We start from the raw sequence: 18,264 nt of genomic DNA, 5'->3' as shown, positions 1-18,264 counted from the left end.
CAAATGACTTTTATTCTCCCAGGAATTAAACTCAATTTGGACAGAGGAAAAGAAAAGTGATATTGATAATAAATAGGTAAAACACTTAAATATTTTTTAAAACCACTGAATATTATAGTACTAAAAGGAGCAACAAGAAATAAATATAAATTGGTTTATAATAAATATATATTATTTTAAGGATCCTCACAAAATATTCTTAGAATATGATTTTGGTGGTAATAGAAAATGTAATTATCTGAGTCTTCTTAGCGCATATGTGCTGAGACCTATAATAGACAGATGAGAGAGATTTTCTGGGAAATAACTTGTATGAGAGATTTTTATGAAAGCATCCAGGAAATTATATGTCCACCACTAGGAGAGGAGGTAATATAGAGCAAATTCATCACAAAGGATTTTAGTACGGTGGCATGTTCTAATAGAATCCTGGAAGACTAGTTTAAGAACAGTCCACCATGATGTATGAGAGCAGTTTTGAACATCAAGGGTGATCCACAACACTTCATTATTCCATGTTCTCCAAACTGATATTAGCCTGTGAAACAATATTTTGGGGTTGGACACAAGCAATTGTTCAATTTTCACAAAGAGTAAGACAAAAGGAAATAAATAGGCACACACACAAAAAAACATATGGTCAGAATTCTCTGTTAAATGAATCATTGTACACATCCCAGTGTACAATGTCTGTGGGTAACTCAAGTCCTAGTTATAAGAAAGAGACATTAATAATAAAAATCACGGTGGGATCCATTTCTTTTAAGAATTTAAGGAAAAAGGAAAACATAGTCTATAAGAAGAGTGAAATACAGTCTTACGAATAGACAAGAAGTTATTGAATACTTGTGTGATTTTGACTCATGCTGAGTTTCACTATATTGAGGCATGAGAGAAAATGGGATGAAGAAAAATTGTTTCGTAGAAGCAGACAGAGAAATAGTTATGCTCTTGTGGAAAATTTTCTGAATAATGTCTCATGTACCCAGACTCTGCACAATACTAAATGTTTACATGTTTGGTGCCGATAGACAACTTTCACAATGTCTATTAACAACTCTTATTCCAGATCCAAACATCTCCCTGCTGTGGGATAACTAGGAAGCAAATACAAGCTGTCATATAGCACCTTTAAGCCAGATTCCACTCATGGAGCAGCATGTGTCTATGTGCAGATGGATCCATGTGCACAGCACCCCGTTTTCCAATAGTCCGACTTCAATTTAAAAGGAGGATTTGGAAAATAACATCTGGTATAAATAAAATACAACTTTTCTCAAGCTACTTTGTCTTTCTTCTCTCTCTTAAATGTCATGAAGTAAACTCAAGTACCAATTAGCCATTGATGGAAAAGGAAACCTGAAGTATGTATGCTAATTATATGCGTCCCTTGGGTAGCCAGAGGACAGGGAAGGCGCACAGGTTCAGTAGGGAAGACAATAACAAATAAAGGCTGTGAAATTCATTCCATGGACATTTAAATACACAACTTTTAGAAAATTATGCATGAAACACAAAACAGATGTAAACAAAATACAGAATAGTGTCATCCACAATGCGGACATAGAATGGCAGCAGGAAGAAAAAAATTACTTTCTTCAAAGATATTTTGAATTTAGTCATTATATATCATTTGACTATATTACATTTTTGAAAGAAAAAACAAATACAAAGCTTTGGCATATTTCAGCTGTGGGACCTGGTGTGACTCTTACACTTAGTTAAGAGTACACACAGCATAGTTAATTCTACATTAGCTGTTGATAGGAAACATGTCTTACCCGATCTAAAAAATACCTTAGAAATTTATCCACAAATGGTATAAGTTCATCATCATGTTGACTATCACTAAAGCAGTATCTGCCAAACCTGAGGATGCCTTTGGTCATAACCATTCTTAGATTATCACTTTTTTTGTAATTGAAGGGGGAATATCAAGATAACACTCCCAGGGAATAGGTGTCCCTGGCCACTGCGCACGGCCCAGTAGTATCCAGCCTGTTTGGTCCCGCCCTTTCAAGTGGAGAATGGCCCTTAGCAAGAAGCATCTTGCGCCTCAGAATTGGCCTTTCTTACACATATGCTGGGTAAATAACATAGAAATCACCCACAGCTCCCCAACAGGGCATTTGTGAGCTAGACCAGAAAACACCAATGAAAGGAGGACTGGGAGATGTTTTTATTCCTCATGCTAGTCAGAAATGATACAGTTGGTGAAGTAGAACAAAACCCTCTCTACCTTTATTTACGATAAAAAAAGACCAATCTCTCACTAATCTATTTATATTTATCTATATATCTAAATATATAGAAAGCAAGGAAACTGAATTATTTTAATCACAGATTACAGGGCATATCTCATTTCCCCTCAGAGTGGCCATGCAGCCTATATTTAAGCAAAAAAGCCAGGGGGCCTGAGGATGGCAGAGAAACTGGTTGGTGCTGCATTTTCATGATTTGTTAGTATTCTCTTTTTCTATAAGAAAGAAAAGAAATAAAATATTTTGTCCTAAATTCTCAGCACTTATTTGGGGGATAATCCTGAACAACATCCCTAGCCTCAGAGGTGCTCTAAAATGTGATTGGCAACTTTCAAGGTACTTAGGAGCAATAATAGACAAGACTAACACAAGAAATAAACTAATAAAAAAGAACACCTCAGAAAATTGTACTTTAGATATGCCATGGGAGAAGGGATTTAAATAAGGAAGTAGTCACTAGCATCTGCTCCAATTCTTTCCTATCTTCCTCCTGCTGAGATGAAAGCCATCTTTTCTCCTTACTACAGAGAGGATAATTCTATTTTCCTATTGATATTAAAAATGACTCAAGTCTTTCCCATTTAAAAATACCTCTTCAATTTGAACACTGAACCTGGGTTTGATCCCTGGATTAGGAAGATCCCCTGGAGAAGTGAACAGCTACCCACTCCAGTATTCTGACCTGGAGAATTCCATGGACTGTATAGTCCATGGGGTTGCAAAGAGGCAGACGAAACTGAGTGACTTTCACTCAATCCCTCTTTATTAAATTCGTTTTTTAAAAAGTTCAACTCTGAGTTTCTACTTTCTTATGAATTGTTCACTTCTCAAGCCACAGATATGAAACTATTGGCTGAAAAGTGAATTTTATGTGACTAGTTAAAGCATAAAGTATAGGCATCTCATCTTTCTGATGCTTAAACAGCCTACCCTTAAGGTCTGCTCTATTGCTCTCCTCCCTGGGTGGGCTACTCAATGGCTGTTGTGACCACTGTTTGATGACTTCAAGATTTGGACCATCAGTATGTTTTTCTCCTGACCTTTATATACACATTTGAAGAGCAAACTGTTTTCTATTTATCTATCTATCTATATCTATATATATTCAATTTCCCATTTAATTGAGTCTCCTGCATTGGCAGACACCACCTGGGAAGTCCTACATAAAACTGAATATATTAAAACCTAAAAATTATCTTGTCATTCTCCCTTACTATCCTATAGTCTATCAATCAACAAACCAGATTCACTCCCTTTCTATTTCTCTCTAACTTGTAGATATTATTCTGCTGCTACTGCTGCTAAGTCACTTCAGTCGTGTCCAACTCTGCGCGACCCCATAGACGGCAGCCCACCAGGCTCCCCCGTCCCTGGAATTCTCCAGGCAAGAACACTGGAGTGGGTTGCCATTTCCTTCTCCAATGCATGAAAGTGAAAAGTGAAAGTGAAGTTGCTCAGTCATGTCGGACTCTTAGCGACCCCTGTGTACTGCAGCCCACCAGGCTCCTCCATCCATGGGATTTTCCAGGCAAGAGTACTGGAGTGGGGTGCCATTGCCTTCTCCGAGATATTATTCTAGGTTATTATTTAAATATACCAAAGCCGCCTAGAACATTACAGCAGTCTCCTTTAACAGTCTTTTTAGATCCATTTTTATTGCCTCCAATTTTCCACTATTAGATATAGTAATATTTTTGAAAAATTTTTAAAATAAATAAATCTATTTATGTGTTTACCCTTTCTAAATATTTCAAGGATGCCTCATTACTCACAGTGTGAAGTGTGAGTTGAACAGGGTCCAACATCGTCCTTTATGCAATGACCCCTGATTAATTCTCAAACTTCATTTATTTACACTTTCCTGTCCCATGCAACAAACTGCTCAGATTCATCTTCCTTCAATCCTCTAAAGGCACTGGACTTTAACACAGACCATTTAATCCCTCCTGGTTAGTAGACCCTTTCCCACCCTCACCTGTCAATCATAAAGCATACTGTTTCCCTGCAGATACTCTCTCATTTTAGAAATCTTCTGTGGCTTCTACCACTGAGAACTTTTCCCACAAGATCCCCTTTCATGCTCTATTAGACCCCTGATCACCTTTATCTTAACTCCCATTAGCTGTATCTCCCATTAAGCTTAATGGGATCAGAGATGATATCTACCTTAAAACCTTTAGTGCCCACATGATCAAGCACAATGTCTAACATACAGCAGGTACTTAATAAATGTGATCAGGGAAAGTCTATACAAAAAGCTTTTGAGTATAATTTCAGTGCAATTGGGAATTTCAGGAAATAATGTGTATGAACATGTTGTCTTTAGGACCTTTAAAAGACTGGTCAAATTTAGCAATCAACTATGTTTATTGTATGACAACATAAAAATAGGATGAAAACTTACCAACTCAGGTCACATGGGAAAAGATGTGGCAAGATGTTAAATGAATGTAGTTGTATTAGTTTTAAGTAAAATATTCAAACTAGGCTAACAAAATCCTATGGAGGTGCTAAGGAACTCGGTCTAAAAAAATAGAAATGCTTTCCAGCTAGCATGTAAATTGTAAGCATGTGGGTGTTTCTGAAAGTGTTTCAAAATCATACACTCACTTAAGTATTTTAAGCACTCCTCCTGCAATTTAGCTCAAGCTGCAATTTAGAACAATTTAAGGGAAAGATTTGCTAAGTAAAAATAATTTTCAATCAGCCCCTTTTTCCAAATTATTATAAACCTTAAATTTAAAACGTTAGCTGTCTTAACCAATGAGATTTCAATGTCTTTGATACTGGAAAATAAAGTCTTCAGTCTTGGGTCATGTGTATGACACTGAAAATTAAACACACTATTTAAAAAGTATTGTTTAAAAAGTATTATCCCACAGCTACGGAGAAAAAGAAAATGCCCTTAACACAGGTCAACAATAGCTTTTTAAAAGCTGCCTGAGACATAACTTGTGAATCATCCCCTGAATCCAGCGGCCTGAGTCAAGATAGAGCTCTAGTCATGGTCCACAGCTGGACCAGTTCAGAGAACATCCGTGAGCCTTTGGTTGAGGATGTCACTGAACGCCATTTCCCAGGCAGAGCATGTGTGCAGAGAAAAGGGAGGGAGCAGGCAGGCTGGCCCCCTGAAGGGAACATTTTTGAGCTGCATAAATCAAATTTTAGTCATTTTATTTTGACAATGAAGTGCCTTCATTATATTTGGGGGTATTTCTTAGGTTTGCAAGGTCAAGTTATATCACATAATGCATCATGAGGTTTCCCTCAAGCAGTTTAATACAATTTCATCATTTTAATTTTCACATGTGCATTTCTAAGACAAATTTCTGTGGATATAGATGCATGCAAATATTCTTCATCAAAAGATAAAGCATTAGAATATGATATATTTGGTTATATTTATTTTTATATTTACCACAACCATTTCACAAGAGAAAAATGATCCTGATTCCAATTTTAGATTTAAGGATTCAGGAAATTGTATTATTTTCATCCCTACATATTTTATAGAATTATGTCTAAAAAACACCAAACTGATTAAGAAACATTTTGTGTTTAAAGATCTTCAAAAAAGAGAGATCCACAAACCTCTTTCAATCAGGCAGTCCTGAAAAAAATACCTAAAAACTTTTGCCTGAGGAAACTATTTTCTGTAATATCATGAATTCCTCAGACAGCAGCAAAAACCCATTTCCTGCTGTTAGCTCTCAATAGGAAGGAGATGAATAATTTTTCTTCATATCTTTGAACAATGTTTAAATTATTTCCCAATCTTCTCTGTTTCACACTAAATAATTCCTCACTCCCTGAGCACTTCTTCATGGGTGTTACTTAAAATTATCATTGTTGATCTCTATTGCACTCACTTCAGAGTCTCTTTATGAGTTATAGAAATCTAGACTCCAGAATTTAATAAGAGTAAAACTCGGGTTTCACATTTCTCATAGTCTTATTTGTAGATTTCAATCTTTTAGTTTAAAAAAAGGAAAGAAAGAAGGTGAGAAAATTTCAAAACGACATCCTGGAGCTTGTTTTCTAAGGCTGCCCGTGTTTGTTGCCTTAATCTGCACCTGTCAACCTCCCCCACCCCACCCGCTTCGTTTCCTCCATTTCTGAAAAGTGTAATGTTTAGACACTGGAATCTCTAAGTTCTATTAATACCACTATGGAATAAGGCCCCAGGAAACAATTTAAACAAAATGAGAGCACCAAAACTCTTTGTTAAGTTAGAACAGGATTCAGTCATAAAGAACAATGCTGATTTCTCCAGTGGACAGAGGGCAACAGTTTTAATTGGATTAGTAGTGTGACCCTTGGGTCTCACAGAGATTTATAATTCTTAGTTAGATAAAAGTTTACCTAACTCAAAGGATTTGCTAAAGAGATGTGATTTTTTTTTTCTTTTTTTTACATTCCCTGGAATAAAATAGGTAGTTAGAGTAGTATGTCTTAGTCACATTGTAGGCTATGGGACTTGTATCCTACTGTTTGATGAGGAGCCCCTTTACACCTGCAGAGGATGAGCTATGTATTCTCAATATGAACTTATTAATAGTTACACTCAAATACTCACCCAACAGCCTCATTCCTTGATGGATTTAATAACAATGTTATGTCAGTTAGTACAGTGCATTTCTTTTAACACTGAAAACACTTTATCCTTCTTAGTGGCAGACACTGTAATGTGTGAATAAGTATATCTCATGGAGACCTCTGGAGAGAGATGCACTAGATTACAATCTTGTGTCCTCCACATGCTATCGCTCTTGATCTTTGGACAAGTTAAGCTTATATGCCTCACTTTCTCATACATAAAACTGAGATATATTATTTTTTCAAATGGCTGCTGACAAAGATTAGATGAGTTAATAATCATTTGGCTAGATCCTAGGACATAGTAAGTACTCACTACATTATAAATATTATTATCATTGTTTAAATTGGTGACTTTTTTCCTTTATGCCAAACTTGACCTTACTTTTACTTTACCCTAGCAGTGATAATCACTTTATGTATTCTTAAAAGCTGAGTTACACGTAAAAAAGTACTGGAGGCACTTAAAACCAGGTAGTTAGAGAGAGTATGACTATCAAATCCAAAAACATTTGAAAACACAATTTCCTCTAAAAATGTTAAACAGATAAAATCTTCATTTGAAAAAGTAACTCCCTGCAATGCGGGAGGCCTGGGTTCAATCCCTGCGTTGGGAAGATCCCCTGGAGAATGCCCATGGACAGAGGAGCCTGATGGGCTGCAGTCCATGAGGTTGCAAAGGGTTGGACATGACTGAGCGACTAAGCAGAACACAGCACAGGAATGAAAAAGAACAAAAACAAATGTGTGTCTGTTACCTGTGTTTCCTTCTCAATTCCTAGAGAAAATACCAAGTCGACCCTTTTTTTTTAATATAAATTTGAAATCTAGAGTTAGGAGCTCACACAGTTGCATGTACACAGAAATGAACATAGGAGATGAACACAGGAAACACAGAAGTAACACAGATTGAGTTTACTCTATTATTCATCACCTAGACAGACTTGAAGTTAATGCAACAGTCTTTCATAAGCAAATACTCCTGAGGGTAAAGCTTATCATTTTTTCCCATGTTATTTTGACTGACTTTATTCATATAGATTCTTCATTTCGCATTTAGCTGAATGTGTATGAAAGGTAACTTTTATGAGGCAGAAAAGGAGTTAATATGATTTTATTGAGCTCATCCTGTGAAGGATGCATTAACTAGACAACGCAAAGGTTAATAGAATGAGTACATCTCTGCCATCAAGGAATATGTACTTTTAATAAAGAAGACAGAAAAATTGAGTACGTATAAAAACATACAGTGATGACACACAGTGTAAGATCAATAAAAGCTTTACTGCCTGGATGGCGGTGAAACACAAAGAGAAAAGATTTACGGTCTATGCTGGCTTTCTATCAAAAATTGTTAACTGGTCACTCACCGGTACACTTATTTGGTTAGCACGGCACTTTAAATTCTAAAAATATGTTGCAGTATTTTTTTTTAATTGTGAATTCTCATATAAAATTCCTATGTCTAGATTCTCTTTAAAATTTGGAGGATTAGGAGAGACTGGCCTTTGAAATCTAGAGCAGCTACTGCTGGGGAATGCTCAGAGCCAGGGCATGTGCTCTGCACAGCATGCAAGCCCAGCTCCTGCCACTCAGCACATACATTGAGGATACTTGTCTAAATCCTATTAGTACTTAAAGTGAAGAAGTTTTTGTTGCATATGGTATTACTTCAGAACATTTAGTATCCCTCTTTGCCCTATACCTAATTTTTAAACTGGGGGCAACCTGTGTTAAATATGTTTTAAAGGATAGCAAGAATATTGCATATGAAACTATTATAGAATAAATAAATACACAGGAGAAAACTAAAAGCAAACTTGGAACACTTCAAAGAGAAATATTATTTAAGGTGAACTTAGAAGAAATAGCTACGTTTACTGACTGGGAAAGTGATGAGAGTGAAGCATTCCACGTTTAAATAAAGGAATAAAGCAAGAATACTTGGGTCACTTCTAAGGAACACATGTGCTCATCAAGTATACGTGGAATCTATCTGAAGGTACAGCAGCAATCTTGGATTCCATGAAGCTCTCTTCTCTCAGCTCCAGTGCAATGTGATTATTAACCATTGCTCTTTGTCAGAGGAGTTGCTGGGGCAAGAAAATGGGACTCCCTATGAAGAAACAAAGACACAGAGTCTATTGGAACCTGGGTGGAGAGTAAAATCAAGCTCAAGATTTTCCTTTTCTGGTCTTAAGAGAATCTGGAAAACAGTACCCAAGAGTCCATGGGTAAAAATTTTAAAGATGAAGATATAGCAGAAAAGCATTCCTTAGAGATGCTCAAGAGGAAGGACCAAACATGCTTTTCAGATCTAACAGAGAACACTTAGACATCTCTGGAGACCCACAGAGAGCCATGTGGCATGTGGTGGCTGGCCCTATGACTGTAGGTTAAGCATTCTCTCCACTTAAAGCTGGAGCCTGACTATCATTGCAGCTAAGCCCAGGGTGAAGAGTAACTTATTTGATGCTTCTACATAGTCAGCCCTCAGAATGGGAGTCTGCTCACCCTCTCCACTATCAAGATTACCATTACTTAAGAGAACCAGACTGATTTTAAGCCACAAAGGAAGTCATGAGTGGGCAGGAAAAAATAACATGTTGGTAAACCCATCAAGCCAGAGATGTAAAAGGACACCAGATCAAGCTGCAACTAGTGAAAAAAAATTACTGAAAGGTGATTTAGATAAAATACTAATTTATGAACATTTCATTATAGCACACACAAACAATAGTCAAAAGAAAAAAGACTGGGGAAAGTAAAAATGATTATCAAATATTAAACTCTTATCAACTAATAAAAGGAGATGACAATTACCCTTAACTCTTTGTTACTTAGCATAATGTCCTCTAGGTCCATCCACTTGTAGCAAACAGCAACATTTAATTCCTTTTAATGATTGAGTAATATTCCATTGTGTGTGAGGGGGTTGTAGGTGTGAGTGTATTTGTATAGAAATGTGTGTACCTCATATCTTCTTTACCTATTCATCTACTGATGAACACTAAGGTTGCTTCCACATCTTAGCTTTTGTAAATACTGCTGTAATAGGGGGTGCAAATATCTTTTCCAATTAGTGTTACTGTTTTCTTTGTAAAAATACCCAAAGGTGAATTGCTGGATCATATGATAGTTCTATTTTTAATTTTTGAGGAAATTCCATAATGTTTTCCATAGTGACTGCCTCAGTTTATGTTTCTACCAGAAGTGCCTAAGGGTTCCCTTTTCTCCACATCCTTGCCAACAGTTATTATTTATGTCTTTTTAATAATAACCATCTGACAGGTGTGAAGTGATATCTCATTGTGGTTCTGATTTGCATTTCCAAGATGACTAGTGATGTCGAACATCTTTTCATGTGCCTGTTGCCCATTTGTTTGTCCTCTTCGGCAAAGGGTCTATTCAAGTCCCCTGTCCACTTTTTTAAAAAATTATTTTAATTGGAGGCCAATTACTTTACAATATTGTGGTGGCTTTTGCCATAAATTCACTCGAATCAGCCATGGGTGTACATGTGTTCCCCATCCTGACCCTCACTCCCACCTCTCTCCCCATCCCATCCCTCAGGGTCATCCCAGTGCAACAGCCCTGAGCACCTTGTCTCATGCATCCAACCTGGGCTGGCAATCTGTTTCACATATGATAATATACATGTTTCAGTGTTATTCTCTCAAATCATCCCACCCTCACCATCTCCCACAGAGTCCAAAACTCTGTTCTTTACATCTGTGTTTCTTTTGCTATCTCGCATATAGGGTCATCATTACCGTCTTTCTAAATTCTATATATATGCGTTAATATACCGGAGAAAGCAATGGCAACCCACTCCAGTGTTCTTGCCTGGAGAATCCCAGGGACAGGGGAGCCTTGTGGGCTACCGTCTAGGGGATCACAAAGAGTCGGACATGATTAAAGTGACTTAGCAGCAGCAGCAGCAGCATTAATATACTGTATTGGTGTTTTTCTTTCTGACTGACTTCACTCTGTATAATAGGCTCGTTTCATCGCCCTCATTACAACTGATTCAAATGCATTCCTTTTAATAGCTGAGCAATATTCCATTGTGTATATGTACCACAGATTTCTTATCCATTCATCTGCCGATGGACATCCAGGTTGCTTCCATGTCCTGGCTATTGTAAACAGTGCTGCGATGAACACTGGGGTACACGGGTCTCTTTCAATTCTGGTTTCCTTGGTGTGTATGCCCACAGTGGGATTGCTGGGTCATATGGCAGTTCTATTTCCAGTGTTTTAAGGAATCTCCACACTGTTCTCCATGGTGGCTGTACTAGTTTGCATTCCCAACAACAGTGTAAGAGGGTTCCTTTTTCTCTGCACCCTCTCCAGCATTTATTGTTTGTAGACTTTTTGATAGCAGCCATTCTGTCCTGTCCACTTTTTAATTGGATTTTTTTTTCCCATTGAGTTGTATGTATGCTAAGTCACTTCAGTCTGTCCAATTCTTTGTGACGCTATGGAGTGTAGCCCACCAGGCTCTTCTATCCATGGGATTCTCCAGGGCAGAATACTGGAATGGATTGCTATGCCTTTCTCCAGGGAATCTTCCTGACCCAGGAGTTGAACCTGCATCTCTTATGCCTCCTGCATTGATAGGTGGGTTCTTTATCACTAGAGCCATCTGGGAAGCTGGCTGAGTTGTGTGAGTTCTTTACATAATTCAGATATTAACCCTATATTGTATATATGGTTTATAAATATTTTTTTCCCATTCAACATGCAAACTTTTTCTTTTGTTAATGGTTTCTTTTATCGTGTAGAAGTTTTTTGGTTTGATGTAGTTTCATTTGTTTATTTTTTATTTTCTCTTGCACAAGAAGATAGATTCAAAAAGGTATTGCTAAGAGCAAAATCAAAGAATATACTTTAAATGAATAGGAAAAAGAAGTCCAGAATGGCAGTGGCTAAAAGACAAGGAAGGGAAAAGCCCGCAAAAATAGAATAAAGGAAGGTCCGAGGACCAGAGTGAGGACCTCAGGTAGAACAAACAGCACTCCTGGCTAGCCCAGTTTACATAGGGCAGGCCCAGAGGGGAGGAAAAAACACATTGAAAGAAGAACCAAAGGGCCGGGACTCTCTCCTTTCTCTCCGCGTCCTGTGGATCGGCATGCTCTCACGCCTCGGGGATGTATTTCCCTTTTATTTTCTAAATAAAACTGAGCTGTAACACCGAGCTGTAACACTGATCTGAGAGCTATAACACGGTCTGTCCATCTGTCCAAGAGCTGGAACATGTTCTGTCCGAGGGCTTTAACATCTGTCGCTTCAAATTTTTGTGGTGATGAGACAGAACCAAGAAAATTACACACTTCCCTAACAAGACCACATCGTGATCTGTACTGTATTGACCAGATCCTACGCGCCAAGCATTTTGCTGTGCAGAGAAATACAGAAGCCAGTGGACAGAATGTAGTCTACCCTATCAAAGAGTTTATGTCCTATCAATGCTTTTGGTAGATAGATAGATAAAGGCAATTTAAAAAAAATGATAAATTCAATTTAAAAAGTATAATAAAATAGAGAGACACTGAAGTGGCTCCTTCAAAGTGTGTGGCCCATGGATATTGCAACAAGCAATGCCATGGGGAAGCTGGACTGTGATGGAGCCAAGAACTTGATACAAACCAGGCTTTCTCCCCCTCGGGATAGTTGGCTAACAATGTTGGTCAGAAATGAGCCAAACAATTTTGTCAGAATTCAGCTGCAGATTCTATGGTCTGTGAGTTCAAGCCCCAGATGTGACCATGTGATGATACTAATGGTATCAATGTCAGAAATTAGAGGGTGGGACATTGGTTTGATACCTTTATGGATCTTTATGGATCTTGATCTCTTAGGCAGTCTTATCCAATCCTCCAGCTTTAAATGCAATGTATATGGTGAAAATTACATATTTTATCTCCAACTTGACCTTTCAAATCATATTACTAATTGTCTATCATGCCTGCTACTTCTAAAATTGAAATGCTGATATTCTACTGTCGCCCCTAAACCACTTATTTCTTGGCTCTAAGTAAATGGAAACTCCATTATTTTTGTTCCTCAAGCAATGAACAAGCAGCATCAGCAGCAACAATGCAACAACAAAACCCAGGCCTCATCTTGACCTCTTTCTCTCTCTTACAACTCATATCTAATCATTCAATCAACATTTTTCACTCAACTATCAAAATATAAACCCGGATCTGATAGCTGCACCTTCTCACTCACTCCACTGCAATCATCTTGGCTGTATCTTGCAGAGATCATTCCCTTAAAGCTGTCTGGTCTTCAAGTATCAGTTCCCGCCCCGACTACTGACTTTTCCTAACACAGCCACTAGAAAGTCTCCATTGGCATAGGGATTTCCTGGGCTGTACTTCCCTAGATATGTACATGGCTATTTCCTCATTTACTTTGGCTCTCTACTCAGTAATCAGCTCCCCAGTAAGGCCCTCCTTGGCCACTTATTTAAAATATCAGTCTCCCCAAATACTTTATAGCATGCTATTTATAATGATTTAGTATGGTTTATGTTTTACTTTTAACCAATCTACTCCAACAAAATGAAAGCTCCGTGAGAACAAAAGTGTTTCTGTCTTTGGCTCACTGTTGTTCAAAAAGTTCTTAAAATGGCAACAAGTATACAATTCAGTTCAGTTCAGTTCAGTCACTCAGTCGTGTCCGACTCTTTGTGACCCCATGAATCACAGCACGCCAGGCCTCCCTGTCCATCACCAACTCCCAGAGTTCACTCAAACTCACATCCATGGAGTCAGTGATGCCATCCAGCCATCTTATCCTCTGCCGTCCCCTTTCCCTCCTGGCCCCAATCCCTCCCAGCATCAGAGTCTCTTCCAATGAGTCAACTCTTCACATGAGGTGGCCAAAGTACTAGAGTTTCAGCTTTAGCATCATTCCTTCCAAAGGATACCCAGGGCTGATCTCCACTAGAATGGACTGGTTGGATCTCCTTGCAATCCAAGGGACTCTCAAGAGTCTTCTCCAACACCACAGTTCAAAAGCATCAATTCTACAATAGTAGCTTAATAAATATTTGCTAAATGAATAAAAATTGAGTGAATATGTGGTTATAACTAAGAATAATATAATAGAAAACATAGTCCAGTGAGTATGATTATTCAGTTTCTATTTGATACCTATTATTCCCTGGAGACACAATCTTTAATTAAAAAAATATAACTGCTTCATCCTGTATTACTAGCATTCTGTCTAGTTGGACTCAGATGCTGGTCTCTACACAGGTCTCATATCCACCAAGCATCTTATTATGTGGTTCCATTAATGGAAAGAATATAGCTAGGATTTTATTTTACACAAAGGTGAGAAAATTCAAAGTGATAGTTGCCATACCAACCACAACTTGCCCCTGAGCTCATATGAATTTTTGCTATTACTTATATCTGCTCTTAACTTTTATGCCTTAAAACACATAAAGGCAATTTGTCTGCCTTACTACTGCTGTGGGATTTGTCTACAATTTATGCTTCAGGGCTCACAACAGGACTGTGACATAACAGAACACTCAAAACTCCTCTCTTTCTTTGGCATTGAGCAATAGGATGCATTTGCTTTACTACTGAAGTCAACCCATAAAGGAGACCATGCACTTTTAAAACTTTCTTTTCCACATTAGGGGAGGGATAAAAACTAGAATACATGTACACTCTGCATCAGCCTCAGTTCTCTCTAAACCCTAGGCATCAATAAAGTGCCTTCTTCTGACATATGCAATGCCCAATTTTATCAGTCTCACAGACTCCAGGCACAAAGCCTCCTCCTTAATCTTTCAATTCATATGAAAATTAGAGCCATACAAATTTGTCTGTCTCAGTGAGATTACTTCTTGTCTAGAGCTGTCTCTGAGAAGAAATAAGGGAATTAAAGTAGCTGGGATGTCACTTTTGAGGACCTTCACAGAATGAATATTTAATAGCAACAATATTTCTTAACATTAATTTGTTCTGCCACCACTATAGAAACTAATAAGTTCCTAAATGCAGCGTCTGAGACTTTTTGTGCTGCTATTATATCAAATGTGTGTATCTTGTATCTGTAAGATCATATCCTAATTAGATCAAAGTAAAAGATAAGCTAGGTCAACTTCGCCAAGGTCTGTGGCAGACAAGTAAATGGATGCCAAGAAAGAAACTGGCATTGGCAAACTACAAACACTGGGCTCAGCACACTGTGTCAGCAGATCCACCTGGATGAGTAATAACATATAAAGGGTTGTTTTCTTGATTTTATACTAATATCAAATTTAATTGTTTGAAAAAATATGTTTTTGTGCATGCATGAACACATGCATGCTAAGTCGCTTAAGTCGTGTCTGACTCTTTACAACCCTCTGGACACATGATTCCAAAATAAGAGAATATGAAAAGGTATACATGACAAGCTTCCTTCCCATTCTAGTTAAGTTTCTGCCTAGTTCTGCCTCCAGCCTCCAGCCAAAGGCCTGGAATAGGGAATCACTCTTACTCTGTCATACACACTTCCAGAGTGATATTACATCTGTATAGGTAAATAAAGAAAGCGCATCTTGCTTCTCTTTTGAAATCAGAAGAAAACAAGGTAAAAATTGCTAATAGATTTGTGTGTGTGTGTGTTCAGTCGTGTTCGACTCTCTGTGACCCCATGGACTGTAGCCTATAAGGCTCCTCTGTCTATGGAATTTTCCAGGCAAGAATGCTGGATTCGGGGGTAGGGAAGTATTTCCTACTCCATGGCATCTTTCTCACCCAGGGATCAAATCTGCATCTTTTCCATCTCCTGCGTTGGCAGACAGGTTCTTTACCACTCGTGCCACCTAGGAAGACCTGCAAATAGATTTGAAGCACAGCTAACATTTGCTTACAATTTCCTTAGTATAATGGATTACATCTCACAAACCTCCTTCTTATTCTCCTTCTGAATGGATTATGATATATCATCTTTTTCTTAAAGTGTGCCAATTAAAGATTGTCAACCACATTTTTAGTCTGAAGTGTAAAAACTATTTAACATTATATTAAATTAATAGAAAATACATTTACTGATATCTCCTTTTCCTAACCACAGAAAAATTAAGAATTATAGCGAAAATTCTATTAAATGTTGTGGTGTCAGATCAGATCAGATCAGTCGCTCAACTCCCGGAGTTCACTGAGACTCACGTCCATCGAGTCAGTGATACCATCCAGCCATCTCATCCTCCGTCGTCCCTTTCTCAGCGTAAATATATAAATAGCTTTCCCATATTCAATGGTTTTTATACTGTGGTTTATCTGGTTAGTAAGAAATATAGCTATCTTTAATTTATAAATTAAAATGAGCATATCACTATATAATAATGTAAAATGAAGTTAATTTTATAGGAATTATAAGAGTCTTTTGGAGAAGACTCTTGAGAGTCCCTTGGACTGCAAGGAGATCCAACCAGTCAATTCTAAAGGAGACCAGCCCTGGGTGTTCTTTGGAAGGAATGGTGCTAAAGCTGAAACTCCAGTACTTTGTCCACCTCATGTGAAGAGTTGACTCATTGGAAAAGACTCTGATGCTGGGAGGGGTTGGGGGCAGGAGGAAAAGGGGACGACAGAGGATGAGCTGGATGGATGGCATCACCAACTTGATGGACGTGAGTTTGAGTGAACTCCGGGAGATGATGGACAGGGAGGCCTGGCATATTGCGATTCATGGGATTGCAAAGAGTTGGATACGACTGAGCGACTGAACTGAACTGAACTACATATATAATGATATACATAGCACCTCATAGTTAATTCTAAGTTATAATGTCTTACATATTTTATTTTTAATACAGAATTCAAATTCCGGGACAATAATAACAATATGCTTTCTTTAGTGTGTCTATTTTAAGGGGCATGTGCACTTTGAGATATTCTTCTCTCAGTGATAATTTTTAAATAAATATCAACTCTGTAAAGCAGACTGTTTCAGTGGTAGAATGATTAGATTTGAAGGGAGGAAAAATTATTTTATATATAGTTCTGCCCTTTCTAACAGAGTTTGACTTTCAGCAAGTTTGATGGTCTTCTGTTATTCTGAAAGGGTTTTGCCTACTCCAAAACTTTAATTTCTGTATGGGAATTAGATATGAAAGAAAAATGATAGAGGAAAAAAGGAAATTATAGGAAAGTGACTAAAATTAAAGAGAAAAATAATGAAATGAGACAGGTCAGAAGAAGTACAGAAAATGTAATTTATGAGGATAAATATTTATACTGAATCTTTCAGACTTAATGTTTATCTGTTTTTTCTGTCCCTCCTATAAAAATAAGCCACGGAGAATTCTCTGAGTTTCCTTTGCACAGGATTGAGGAAGTGGTTGATTGTGCTGGAGGGACAAGATCAGAGGAAGAAATTTATATGGAAAAACCCTACCCTCAGTGTGATGGTATTTGAAGGTGGGAGCTTGGGAGGTAATTAGGGTTTTAGATGAAGTCATGAGGTAGGACCCTCATGCAGAGATTATGCTCTTCTATGAAGAGACACCAGAGACCTTGCTCACACTCCGCTTTCTCGCTCTCTCTTTCTTCATGCTTGCACAGAGGAAAGATCACATGAGCACACAGTGAGAAGGTGGCCTTTTGCAACCCAAGGGGAGAGCTTTCACCAGAAACTGACCATGGTGACATCTTGATCTCCAATTTCCCATTTCCAGAACTGTGAGAAAATAAACTTACATTGTTCAACCTGCCTTGCCTATGGTATTTTGTTACGGTAGCCTAAGATGACAAATACACTTGAACTTCTCTAGTACTCTGTATTTTTAAATATATTCAATATCACATTAAAATCTCGGAAAAATCCTGTGAGAAAAGGTATTTTACCCCTCTCTAGGTGTAAAGAAAATAAAATGTACCATATCTGGCCATGTAGAAACTGACTTAATATTAAGGGAATTTAATACCATATAGGGCTTCCCTCAGAGAAGGCAATGGCACCCCACTCCAGTACTCTTGCCTGGAAAATCCCATGGGCAGAGGAGCCTGGTAGGCTGCAGTCCATGGGGTCACTAAGAGTCGGACACGACTGAGCGGCTTCACTTTGGCTTTTCACTTTCATGCATTGGAGAAGGAAATGACAACCCACTCCAGTGTTCTTGCCTGGAGAATCCCAGGGATGGGGGAGCCTGATGGGCAGCCGTCTATGGGGTTGCACAGAGTCGGACACGACTGAAGTGACTTAGCAGTTAGCAGGGCTTCCCTCATTAGCTCAGTTAGTAAAGAATCCGCCTGCAATGCAGGAGACCCCAGTTCAATTCCTGGGTCAGGAAGATCCTCTAGAGAAGGATCTTATAAATGTTTAATGTATAAATATGCATAATATGTATAAATGTATATTTGTATAAATGTATATGTACATATGTATAAAT

This window comes from Bos javanicus, chromosome 9 (genome assembly GCF_032452875.1).
Source record: "Bos javanicus breed banteng chromosome 9, ARS-OSU_banteng_1.0, whole genome shotgun sequence".
Lineage (NCBI taxonomy): Eukaryota > Metazoa > Chordata > Mammalia > Artiodactyla > Bovidae > Bos > Bos javanicus.
The sequence above is the reverse complement of the archived record's forward strand: the minus strand, read 5'-3'. Positions refer to the sequence as shown.